Source organism: Fulmarus glacialis, unplaced genomic scaffold (genome assembly GCF_000690835.1).
Source record: "Fulmarus glacialis isolate BGI_N327 unplaced genomic scaffold, ASM69083v1 scaffold23558, whole genome shotgun sequence".
NCBI lineage: Eukaryota > Metazoa > Chordata > Aves > Procellariiformes > Procellariidae > Fulmarus > Fulmarus glacialis.
Window position 1 is genome coordinate 23,390 of NW_009226720.1, and position 12,227 is coordinate 35,616.

Genomic DNA, 12,227 nt, shown 5'->3' on the forward strand with positions numbered 1-12,227 from the left:
TATGTTCCCCATGATCATTCTTAGAAATCACTGAGTCATTTTTGTTCTGGTTTTCCTAAAAATTAGCTGGAGGTGCAGTATATGTAATCATACTCCAAAGAAAAGTTTTTGGCAAACTTGGAGTAACTGAAAATGTGGCCTTAAAATAGGAAGTGTTACTAGCCATAACCAGCAAAGTGCGTTGATGATAATGTGACAAAAATAAAACATCTTTCAAATCATGAACAATAGGAAGATCATGGATACGATATTTTCTGTAGAGTGATTGTTTGCAGTAACTTAGCTGAGAAAATCAAATGGGACAAAAATATACCTCTGGGAGTTGCATTTTGAGGAAAATGAGTATGTTGCAAACAGCTAAATACTAGCAATGAGAAGGCAAGGGAATCCCCTGTTTCTGTTCCCCTGTTCACCCACTAAATAAATCACAAATGGTAAGTTGCGTAAGTACAGAGATGTTTATGTTTCTGTAATTCAGGGTAAATATTTGGCACATGCCTGTAAAATTATAAATCTCTTTACTAAATTATATTTCTCTTACAGAAATAAGTAATCAACAGTGTGTTCATTTTCTCTCCCATTCTTACATGTTCTGACTTCAAGTGGGGAAAATTCGGTAAAGGTAATATCTCAGTTTTCTCTGGACTGCGCTTATTTAAAGTTGTTTTCAGTTCACCTTTCAGTAACAAGTAAGCTGAGATGGATTGGCCAGAAGCCCGACTATGGAGCTCAAATAGAGGTTCGTATGTTCAGACTCACATCTTTCGTGTGTTCAGCCTTAAAGGTCATCCCTGATTTCAGTGGCTGTGATGTCAGTGGGGAAACCCTGCTGCACTTCTGTTTGTCCTTGTGCGAAGGTCTGAAAACGTCAAAGAAAAGCAAAGCAGCTACTTAGAAAAGTTTAAGGCTTCAGTATAGAAACTAACCACGGGTTCTTAGTGACTCCTAAGCGAGACTGCGTTATTTCATCAGCTCCTGCTTGTATGTGAGCTTGGGTCTCTTCTCGGTCACTATTCCTTTTGCTTAGATTGTTTTGTTTTTCAACTACTTATTAAGGAGAGCATTTGTTGAGAAACACGGGATGATCTTGTATTTGTTAAGTAACGGATGCCACCAACACCAATGTTTAAGATGACTTCTTATCTGAAATAATTGGACAGAGGACGAACCAGGGTGCTCACCAAAAGTTCCTTATTTGTATATTAAGTTTTGGTACTATTGCGTACTTTTTTCCAAGGCTTTCCCTGACACCGTGTCAAATTCTTTTTCAACACTTAATAATTCTTTACCACGTTTCTAAGAAGTTTTTTAAAATCTCTGCTTTAATAGATGAGGAGTCTAAGGCATAGAGATTAGTGATTTATGAAGGGTCAGACCGAAATTTTGTGGCAATACCACAAACTGAAGCCAAATTCCCTGAATGTGTGCGATTGTGTTGTTTGACCCTTTTTCTTTAGAGTCATGTTGTCCATGCTTGCAGTGGGGATTCCCAGTACATATTAGTTACTGCATCCAGCTAAGGACTGTTGTAACTATCTCTAGAGACTATAACTGAAACCAACTGCTGATTTTTAAGCCACTACATATGTGATAGCCCACTATTCTTTCTAACTTTTTTTTATAAGCTTGCAAATTAAACATCTTTTCCTTTCAGACCTTGACTACCTTCTTAAGAAGAAAAAAATAATCACAAATTTGTTTCTTGCTTATTTTTGGTTCTCCACAAAAAAGTCTCACTAAGAATTTTAACACAACATGCAGAGCCATAGGACTGTCAGATCCAAGTTAACACCTTACTAAATGCTGATGGGTAAGTTCTTATATCTTACGGTTGCAGGGGTGGGTGAGGTTGGTAAGGGGGAATCCCAGTAATTCCTGATAGTAGAATTGTAAAAAAAAAAAAAGGGATATATTTTGTAAGGAGTTACTGCTAGTTGCTGCAGAAAATGAATGGATGCTAAGTGTACGTCCTTTAAAAAAATTTTAAAAAAGGAAAAACGCAAAAATACTAGAGTTCTAACTGTCCAAATTGTAGGTGGCTTTTTACGTAGTGTTCATCGACATTCTTGATTAGACACTCTGCTAGGGATGCCTTTTTCTGCTGCTCAACAGTTGCTGCAGCATCTAACCAGAGTTTCTATGTGAAAGATGAATGTAGCTCTTAAATGATTGAGTAAATCTTTGCAGAAGTATCATGTCAACTGTTATGAAAAATTGGATATCCCGTAATACCATTTCAATGTAGGAGGCTCCATGCTTACGGTCGTGCGTTAAAGCTACAAAGGCCTTGGGTATCACAAAATAGTGTTGAACTGCATGAATTGGAGAGGCTCTGTCACTCGGTGAAACATGAATCCCTAAGATGTGTGTTAAGTACTGCAAGACCGAGTAGCACAGGACCTCGGTCTTGCCTTGGGTTTGCTTCAACTCACAGCCATGGTATCAGACTTTTTTTATTATCGTGCATTTTTAGGCCCCAAGTTATTCCCCTTTAGATTCACTGTTTAAAATTGCTCTTGGCTTCAGTAGAAGCCAAATCCTCTTATTTAGGGAAGGGTTGTAGCTACCGAGTCAAGTCGGTTGAATTATGAATGCTACGTATGTGAACTGGTATATTGTTACATCTTTCTGAATGAATGGTAGAGTTTACAGCAAGTTGCTGGTAGCCACCTCCCTTACAATACTTAAATGAATGTTATGTTTGCAGGGCTGCGTATTTTTATCACTCAGACAAAATTCCAGTCAACCCAAGTGGAAGCTTTGCCTGTAAGAGAGGTGCGTGATTGGGTTCTTGACTCTTAATTGTACCGTATTGCTATGAATGTGTTATTGCATGGCCCCAGATTTAACTTATTCCTGTAACCAAAGCTTGTTCAGTGCAGTGGACAAGCGCAATGAGCGTGCCTCCAAGGCCTAAGAATGTGCTATTGCTTAATGAGATGCTTAAAGCCCCTCAAATAAAGGTGGAAGAAACACTCAGTTGAGGGAAGTTGATGTACCCCTTCTCTCCAGCTTCAGGAGCGTGAATCTTCCTAGATTTCCTGAATAAAGCTGCTGATCAGCCTCTGCTGCTCGAGCACGTTACGAGCAAAGATGGAGACGCTCGTGTAAAGGGAACCACAGAGAATTCTGGCTCCCCTCCATCTTACTGAGCCAGAACAGGAATTTATGAAGATACCGAACTTCTGTTCGTAAAGCACACTGCATTGGAAAGCTCTGGGTTGGAAGACGGCCAGTATCTTTTGCAAAACGTGAAATAATTGTGGGTTAGAGGCTTATGAAGGGGAGGATATTGCAAAAGAAAGAGAACTGGACAGGATTGCTAGAGAATAAAGTGGCTATGGTCGCTATTAAGGGGAGGGAAAACCCCCCCCCCGCTTTAGTCTGTTAAGCAGTAGCTACTCTGCTGTTTATTGTTTTCATAAACCATAATCAGTTTGGTTTTTATCACTTCAGGAGGTTCTCGCCACCATCTTCATCCCCAGCATGCTTGAGTCCTCCTTTCCTGGCTGGAGACTTCTGCTTCATCAGTTGTGGTGAATCAACTGTCTGTATATAGCTAAGGAGCCAAACACTCTGTTAAAGGGAGCAAAAATAACATTACATTTATTTACCCCTGGTTTTTGTTATTTCAAATTAATTACAGGGACGTTTATGAGGCAGGGTTGTTGACCACACAAATATAGGTTGTTCATAATACATATAGTCTGGGAGAAACTGTAATTGCTATGCTAAATATAATTTATTCTGTGGTTCCATTCAGCTATATATTTAATTTTATTTTTCCATTCTTCTTCTAGGGGCACTAGTAAACATTCTTCCAAGCAGGGATAGTAATGATGAGACAGTAATTGTCTGAGTAAATTATCCAAGCGGCCTCCTTTCTTTTTTTCACTTCCTACATTTCTGGTGTCCTCTGGCATCAGAACAGAAGTATATGTTAGTCCTAGGCTATGTAAATGAAAAGTTCTGTCTACATTACAATTAAAGATGTGTCAGGTCACATGGTTTCCACTTGACCAGTTACAGCAGTGCTGTTTTGCAAATAAGGTTTTAACTGTGTTGCAAGTGTGAAGTCCTGAACTGACCAAGTCTGTAGTAACTGGGTCACCTGCCACAGAGCTTTTTGTGATGTAGGTCATGGGAATATTTGCAGAAGCAAAAGTGCTATAATTGCATAGTTGTACCAGTATTTATGTTGACACTGAAGCTTAAAGATGCACATTCAGGAAGCAGAAACAATACCACATGTAACTAAGATATGTAAAAGGAATATAAATTCTGGTTTTAACAAATCCAGCCGCTAAATGACATGGATTTTTGAAGAAACATTGTAATTATTTCAGGTTTACTTCTTAATGGGCTTTTTGCACCCTGAGAGCTGCCCACTGTTGGAGAATTAGCAGCAGTAGCATTACCCCAAAAAGAAATCCGTGTACCACTGGATGAATCGCTGGGAAACAAAAGACTAGTTCCTGGCCTGTAGAGCTGATTGCTAAGTATATGACAGGGTAAACACAATATATACTTGTGAAGTAGAGAGACTGTATTACAATATGTAGATAGTATCACATGTAGTTGCCTAAACATGTAAGAGATTAGATTGACCATGGGGTTGCCACGCAGCCAAGGAGCTGTACTCTTAGACCACCCTGTTGTGCTGTGGAAGCAGGATGATAAATCCCCCAAAACTGCCCCAAAGCCCTTGCAGTCTAAACATAGAGTAAGAGAACAGGTGAAGATAGTGAAACAGGGTAGCACCTGCCAGCAAGCTGATCGCTATCTGTAAAGAAAGCTGGAATTAAAGCTTTTCTTGCAGCCAGACCTTCCTCCTGGGACCTACGGTCCCACTTGGTGGGCCAGATAAGTTGGAAAGACTTGCAGCAGTAAAAGTACCCAGAAGTGAATCAGGTCTCAGTACCAATTTCTGAATTGCAATAGTCTTGCTTCAGATTGTTTATAGGTGAGTGTGGACCCTAATGAATATTTATTAACTGTAGTATTAGTTGTACTTTAGGCAAGTCTCTCTGCCATTACTGTGTTTGAGTCTCCTGGAATCAGCCAGCTACAGAATTCTCTTCTGACTGGACTAGGCAGCATCCATGCCTTTTGGAACACATTTGGTAGCTCACTTATTGAACCATGAGTCTCTAGTCTCTCAAAAGTTTTGAAGTGGTATTAAATCTGAATCAGTTTACTCATTGGTTTTTGCTTTCATAGGGTAAGAGAAGGTGGTAACAAAAACTGAAACAGCTGTGTAAATTTTTAAAAAGTAACAAACTTCTTTAAGTAGACCTATAGATTTGGCTTTTTTGTCTGGTTTGTTTTTTTTTTTTTAAAGCAAATGATTATGTAGATTCACAGAAACACCTTGCAAATTCAAGTGGGAACTTTGGTCTCAGTTTATTTTCTGTTATGCAGATCATTATTTATGCAGGTTTCCTTTTAATGGAAACTCCTGGAAAAGGCACAGTCAGCTGTCTTTGGCTACTTTTCTTGGAGATGAGAGCTCAAGATACCACAGAGACTAAAGCTCTCAGCTTTATGCACGAAGATCTTTACCCTCTTGGGCTGGAAGAAGCGTGAAACCACACAAGTATGACAAGCAGTTAGAAGCAGATCTAGTGAGATTTACTGGGAAAGCAGTAGTTTGCATGGCCTTTCAGGAAATCATTGTCGTGACCACGAGGGGGCATTTTATCACGACACCACAAACCCAAGTGTATTACTCATGGTCACTGGCGGAGTGGCATCAAGGCCCTTGAAGGACAAGCTGTTATGACAGCCGGGAGTAAGGCCAGTAGAACAGTAATCTGGCACTTTATCCCAAATCCCCCCCCGCCTTAGTTCCTACTCTTTTGATATTGGAGCCTGCACTGCTTATCTTCTAGCTGCTGGGGCTAGTGCGATAGAAAATTTTATCTAGTTATCTGTCTCAGCCTTTGTGAAACGGGTAATTCAACAGGTTGGTTTTCAGCACTGCTGACTTGGCTTGCACCCCAGGGTGTCGTTGGAGCCTAATCGGAAGTGGAGCTAGGGCATCGGTGGCTTTACTATACATAACTCATCTTTTCTACATCTGCGTGTTAAGGAACCTTTCCAATTTTTTTTTAATATTCAACTTTATATATGGCATTGCCCTTCTAGCCAACTCTAGGCCTTGTTCTAATTAATGCTTCTTGCCACTGGCTCGTTTCTGTCATCTCTTTCTTGGGTTAGGCCTTCTCCTTCCTCTAGTTCCTGCATTTACTTGCCAGAAGCAGCTTGCGGTGGCAATTCCCCCTTCATGTCTGTTTTGTTTCCATTCAACAGGCTGTGTATCTAGATCCGTTTCTTCCGCTGCACAGGGCAAAGAATCCGTTCAGTTCCTTTCTCCCTCTCGATGTGTGTATTGTGCAACAGATGTCTTGAAGAGTTACTATTTTTCCTGGCTTATCGTTCCTTTTAATCAAAAATAAAAGTCAGAAGATTGATTTGTATATTCTTTACTCACACAGAGCAAAGTACTTTTTCCAGGCATCTGAAAATGTTCTGAGTCTCATGGTGCATGACAGACTTACTGTTCCTAAGGCACAATGTTTTAGACCGAAAACCAGAGGCTGTTGTTTGGATTTTATCTATTTTCAGCAATATTAAGGTTCATAAGTGGAATTGCTGTGCAGATGAATGAGTATTTATCAAATGTATTGTTGTATGAGAGGCTAACCACTACATTGATTACAAAAAAGATGTGGAACTTTCCCCAAATGTCCTAAAAGCAAAATTGACAAGTCATGCAGCGACTGCCAAATGAGCAAGACTTTGAAATAGCAAAACCCATCACTGTTCTGTGTGAGAAAGCAAAGGGTTTCAACCTTGTAATTAAGAAAGCTTAGACTAAAAATTGTAGCCTTACTAAAGTGTTGGCCTTTTTAGTAAATCTAAATTATTTTATTGCAGCACACTAGTAAATTGGAGGTATATGCACACACAAAGGCCAAACGGACGCTGTGGAGACTAACTGTTCAAATGGGGTGAAGCAGCGGTGTTGATTGTGGCTTCCTGGCAACTCTTGACGGTAAGACTTTGCGTGGTGAGGTGGCCCTATGACACACAGCCCCAGGCAGTTTGTAAAAAGGGCTAACGCAGGTCCAGATAAGATGAGTAGCTGGCCAACTTACAAATTGTAGATATGCTTTGCATACGTAGGAGGACTTATGCATAAGCTGGTCCCAGAAAGTGTTATGTGTTTAGGTTCAGCCTGAAGAGTGGTGTCACCTTTTGCGATTCCTGGGTGTAATTCTTTAACTGTACAAGTCAGAACTACATGAGTCATTGGGCTAGAGATTTAAAAATAAGGTGTAAGGCTTCAAATTAGAAGGAGATGTATCTGGTGGGGCTGTACTGAAACAATGTGCCTTTTTATTTTTTTCCTATTGGCTGCAGATATGGTCTTCTGAGACTCTTGAAGCTCAAGGTGATGTTAAGTAGCCTAAACTCCTTGTGAGCCCTGAGGAAAAAGGGAAGTCTTGCAATAAAAACCTGGATGAGCGATTGTTATCCTCTGTAGGTAGATCCAGCGCATAATGGCTGGCTGGTATGTGCTGGGGGTTGGGGGAGCAGGAGAATTAATATGAGCATACGTTGCCTATTTTTTTTTTTCAGTATGTAGTTTTCATGTTACAACTAAGGTACTCTAGTAAGCTTGCTGTTGCCAAAGGGATGATTCCCATCCTTCCTTCTGCCTCCCTACTTTTTTTTGTGGCTGCAGCTAGAGCAATTCTATTGCTTCCTTTTGTACCAGCAATAGTGATCAGGCTTGATTAGTGAGAGCTAATCTATTTGAAAAATCATTCTGGGCAGAAAAAAAAGTTGTCTTCTGCCGACTTAGCTCCTTATGCTCAGCCTGAGCTCATCTCTTCCCTAAGTCCCCGCACTACTGCATCAGATGAATCTTAATTGTGGCATAAGGAAGAAGTTTGCAGTTTGTCCATTTCAGAGGTCACTAGATCAGCATCACTGTAATATGAGGCTTTGATGTAGCGCAGTGGAAAAAGAAAACACTCCTCCATATTTTTTTTCTTTGCCTGCCAACAAATGTGAAAGATTTTTCTCTATTAAAATAATGCAGCAACTCCCAAACTGTGGTATGTGTTTGTAGCACTGGGATGAGGAGAGAGGAATAGGAAATACTTGAGAGGGCTGGGGGTGAAGGTGCCTGAGAACTTCTGCTCTGAAAACTAACTCTGGGAAGGAAGGATTGTGAATTAGAGATTTCGGAGAGATTTATCAATTTCTCAAGCTAAAAATACAGTGTTATGCTACAGTTCCATGAAGCTGGCACTCTCTCAGGTAGCTGGCACCTCTGCCCAAATCTGTCTTCCAGAAACTTGTTCTGGCCTTGGTGCCCCCACATTCCTTGCTGCTGGCACAGTCATTTCTGTGATTGTACGTGGAACTGGCTCAGTAAAAACTGAACCAGCAGAAAAACAATCTTTTTGTTTGCCCCAGGTTACTTCTAAGCAAGCTCCCGTATCGCCAAAGGAGCGCTTGCAACAGCATAAGAAGGCACATGAGTGAGTTGCCTGAGATAAGGAGGGAAAGGGGGGAGAGACTGCCTTTTTCTGACACTACCACAGTCTAAAGTGCTTATGGAACTATCATTTTATTGTGCTCGGCACTTTCATATAATGAGCGGCTCATCCCCTGAAGAAGTTGCATCATGAGTGAATAAGGTAGAAGTGTGGGAGCAAGGAAGTATCTTCTCTGATTTCTGTTGGGGAAATTGAGGCTCAGAGAATTAAACGACTTGCCTAAGAGTAAAAAGGCTGACTTGCCAAGAGCCAAATTCCAGTCTCCTGAATCATAGCCTTGTGCCTTATCCACGAGACCAACCTTTCTCTATTAGCGTTTCCTTTCTCTCCACCCTGTTTTGAGAGGAGGCACAGTAGCATTGTTCTCTGTCAAACAGACTCAAAGCACGCTACAGGAACGCATCCAGCAGAATGGTTTGAACAACCTTTGAGTTTATTGATAATCTTGAAGCCATGGCTTTTCTTGAAATGGCTTCTGCATTAGAACCTTCCTCGGGACCAATAACCACAAAAGCTTTAACCATCAAAAGGCCTGACAGTGTTTAAATAAGAGGCCTTTGAGATTAAAAAATATACTTGAGACAATAAAAGGTTTCTTAAGGCATAGAGGATCGGAGATTACTAATCAGGGGAGTCTGTGAGGCTTGAGATACAGTGGGCAAGAAAACAGGACTTTTAACTTTATTCCGTAAGGAGAGAAGTGGATGATATTATTTTTATTCCTAGTATGATGTACTTTATTAGGAGAGCCATATTTTAAAAGTACCTTAGTGGCTGCTTAACCAGGACAGTGACAAGTGGCTTATCTTTGATCTCAGTCAGATCGCTGGGAACAGGAAATCAAGACTTAACAGTTTGCCTGTGCTGCTTTTGTATCGCAGCAGGCTTCAGCAGACTTTATTGGGCAATGCCTGTGCTAGGCACCACTGAAGAGCCATCATCCTAGGCTTGACAAACATCATGTCAAACACACAATCCTTTGCTCTAGGAAGTTTTGGTGGTGTTTTGGTTTGGGTTTTTTTTTTTTTTCCCCCACTCTACCTGTTTCTCCTCTCGCTTGCCCTATGACATTCCCTGCCGGAGCAGGAAGCTTAATTCCTTACAGCAGCCTAGGTGTTAACTGTGCTAGTGCAGCAGCCAGTAAAAAGCAGGAGCGAAGACTTGTCTTTGGACTTGATAAGTGGAGAAAAATGGGATCTTAAAACACTGGCTTTAACTGGAAGACAGGAAGCGAAGCACTGGATCAAACTGGTCTAAGAATTCTGGTATCTCGCCTCTGGCTACAGCCAAAGTCAGCTGACGAAAATAACAGTGATGCACCTGGCTTTCGTTATGCAATGCTACAGGAGGGGAATTCCGTCCTGCTTTTTGCAAAGATCTGCATATGCCCGAAGTTATGACATGTTCTTACACTTCATGTCAGCTGCTGACCGGGTTTCTGTAATTACCAGTGCAATTCTCTAGTTCACATCACTCTCGCGGGATAATCCCTGCGCCGTAGATTCAGATCACGGCAGCACAAAATTGCATACAGGGTAGTCACAGGAACAGAGGGATCTATCTATATGCTTGCGTGATTTTGAGTAAGGCCACTTTAATTTGTTTAGGTTTTTGCCTTTTACTTGGGAAGGCTTCTCAGTTTCTGTAGAACTTTCCCCTAGTTTAGGAACACGAATGTATTATAAGACACGCTGGGCTTAGACTAAGAGATCATTTTGGCCCACTATTGTGGTCTTCCCTCGGCATCAGCTCATGGCTACTGTTGGAGAGAGAAAAACTGTCAAGAAAATGTCCCCAGTCACGCTGTTGTCCTTCCTCCAATAACTTTGTTCAAGGACTTCCTGAGCCAGCTCTAGTCTCCACGTATTCAGATGTTGGGAGCGTACATATCTTACACAGTGAAACACTTCACATGGTTAGTTTTCCTCTAATGTTGTTATAGGTTGTTTTCCTTTTAGGGAAGGGGTAGGGATAGAGTTACAGTTTTGGGATGCTCTAAGAAGTGCAACCCACTCATCTTTTTCTTAAAAATAATCTCAAGAAGCAGTTTGTACCACAGACACTGGTGTGTATGTGAGATACTGCCTCGATTTCTACCGTGCAGTCTTAAGGATTATCTTTGAGTAGCCTGTTCCTGCAAGCCCTAAGAGTTAGAGTTCAAAAGAGCTGGGGAAAAATAGGGAATGTTTATTGATGTTTTAGTCATAACATGGTATTTATATTGCCTGGAATATTGCCCTTAATTTCACATCAGTTTAGACTGTATATCCTACAATAACACTTTCCTTCTGAAGAAATGAGTAGACACTTCTGTTTTGAGCCGCAGAGTTTCCCAGGTGCCTTGGTCTGTGCCTATTCAGTAGCGTCACGGGCTAGAGAAGTACGTGGGAACCAGGGATATAAACTGTATTTAGGGAAGCACCTAAAATCATTCTTCCTGCATGGTCGCAGTTTACTATCTGAGATTTTGCAAACCAGCCTGAAGATAAGAAAGGAAAAGTGTTTAGTCGCTTCATATGCCTGTACTGACAGCTTGCTTCACATCCAAAACCAAAACTCACATCTACGCTCCAGCTCTTGGGTAATAACTTCCCAGGGCTTTTCCAACTTCTAGCCGAGAGGAGTAGCACCCCTTTGCCTCTTAGAATCCTCTCCAGATCACTCCTGTGACCTGCAGGGATGCCCTCAAATTGGGAGCGTTTCTCCAGCTGTTCAACCTTGTGAATGAAGGCTGTCCAAAACTGTTGTGCCACAGCCAGGTGGTCAGTTAAAAAACTGCAGTAGCTTCTAATATTAGATATTCGTGAGCTAAATGTGTTTGGATGCAGGCACTTAGCAGAGAGAAATTCAGGTTGTGTGTTTTCCTACTCGTTGCCTTGATGCTTCTTTTACCATAGAGCAGCACAAGTCAACGAGACGCTGAGCTCTGAGCACCCTCCGTGTTAACGTGCCGTCCCGTTGGCATCTTCTAACCCCATCGCTTGAAAATGCGAGAGAAAAGCGTCTACCCTCACCTCAACCCCCAGCTACCACCTTGGAGAGTGTGTTGTTCGAGGTCTCTGTGTCGGTGCGTGCTTTGGGGTTGTGCGTGCATGTGTAGGTAAAGTCTAAGTTTGATTTAGAATATTAGAACCACTTTCCTGCTTTATTTCACATCATCAATCGCAGGGATTCCAAGAAATCCCCGAAGACACAAAGATCTAGTCCTAATTTCTCATAGTTTTAGGGCACTGCTGGTTTGTACCTTTCTTGGTTTTTTTGTGGGAAAGAAAATGAGAAATCATGTTCTTCTGGCAAGAAACTAACCCACAACCATACAATTATTTCAGCACAGTATCTAAATACAGTAATGTAGCTGTTCTTCCCTTTAATCTCCTAGAGCTAATGTCACAGACATTTTGATTATCCTGTGTGCCCCATAAGATTCTTCTATTCTGATTTCAGTTATAAATTTGACAGGGGTGTAACAATCCTACTGTATGACGAACCGGGAATCTTAAATAAGGAAAGTTTTGCTTGCGGCATGGAGAAAGATAATTTCCATTTATAGGAAATATTATAGAACCACGAGCGACGATAGTTGGGCAAAATTAAGGTTATAAAGAAAAGTTCTGTTAAGTTGAGACGGCCTACAGAGCGGGAAGAATAACGAGC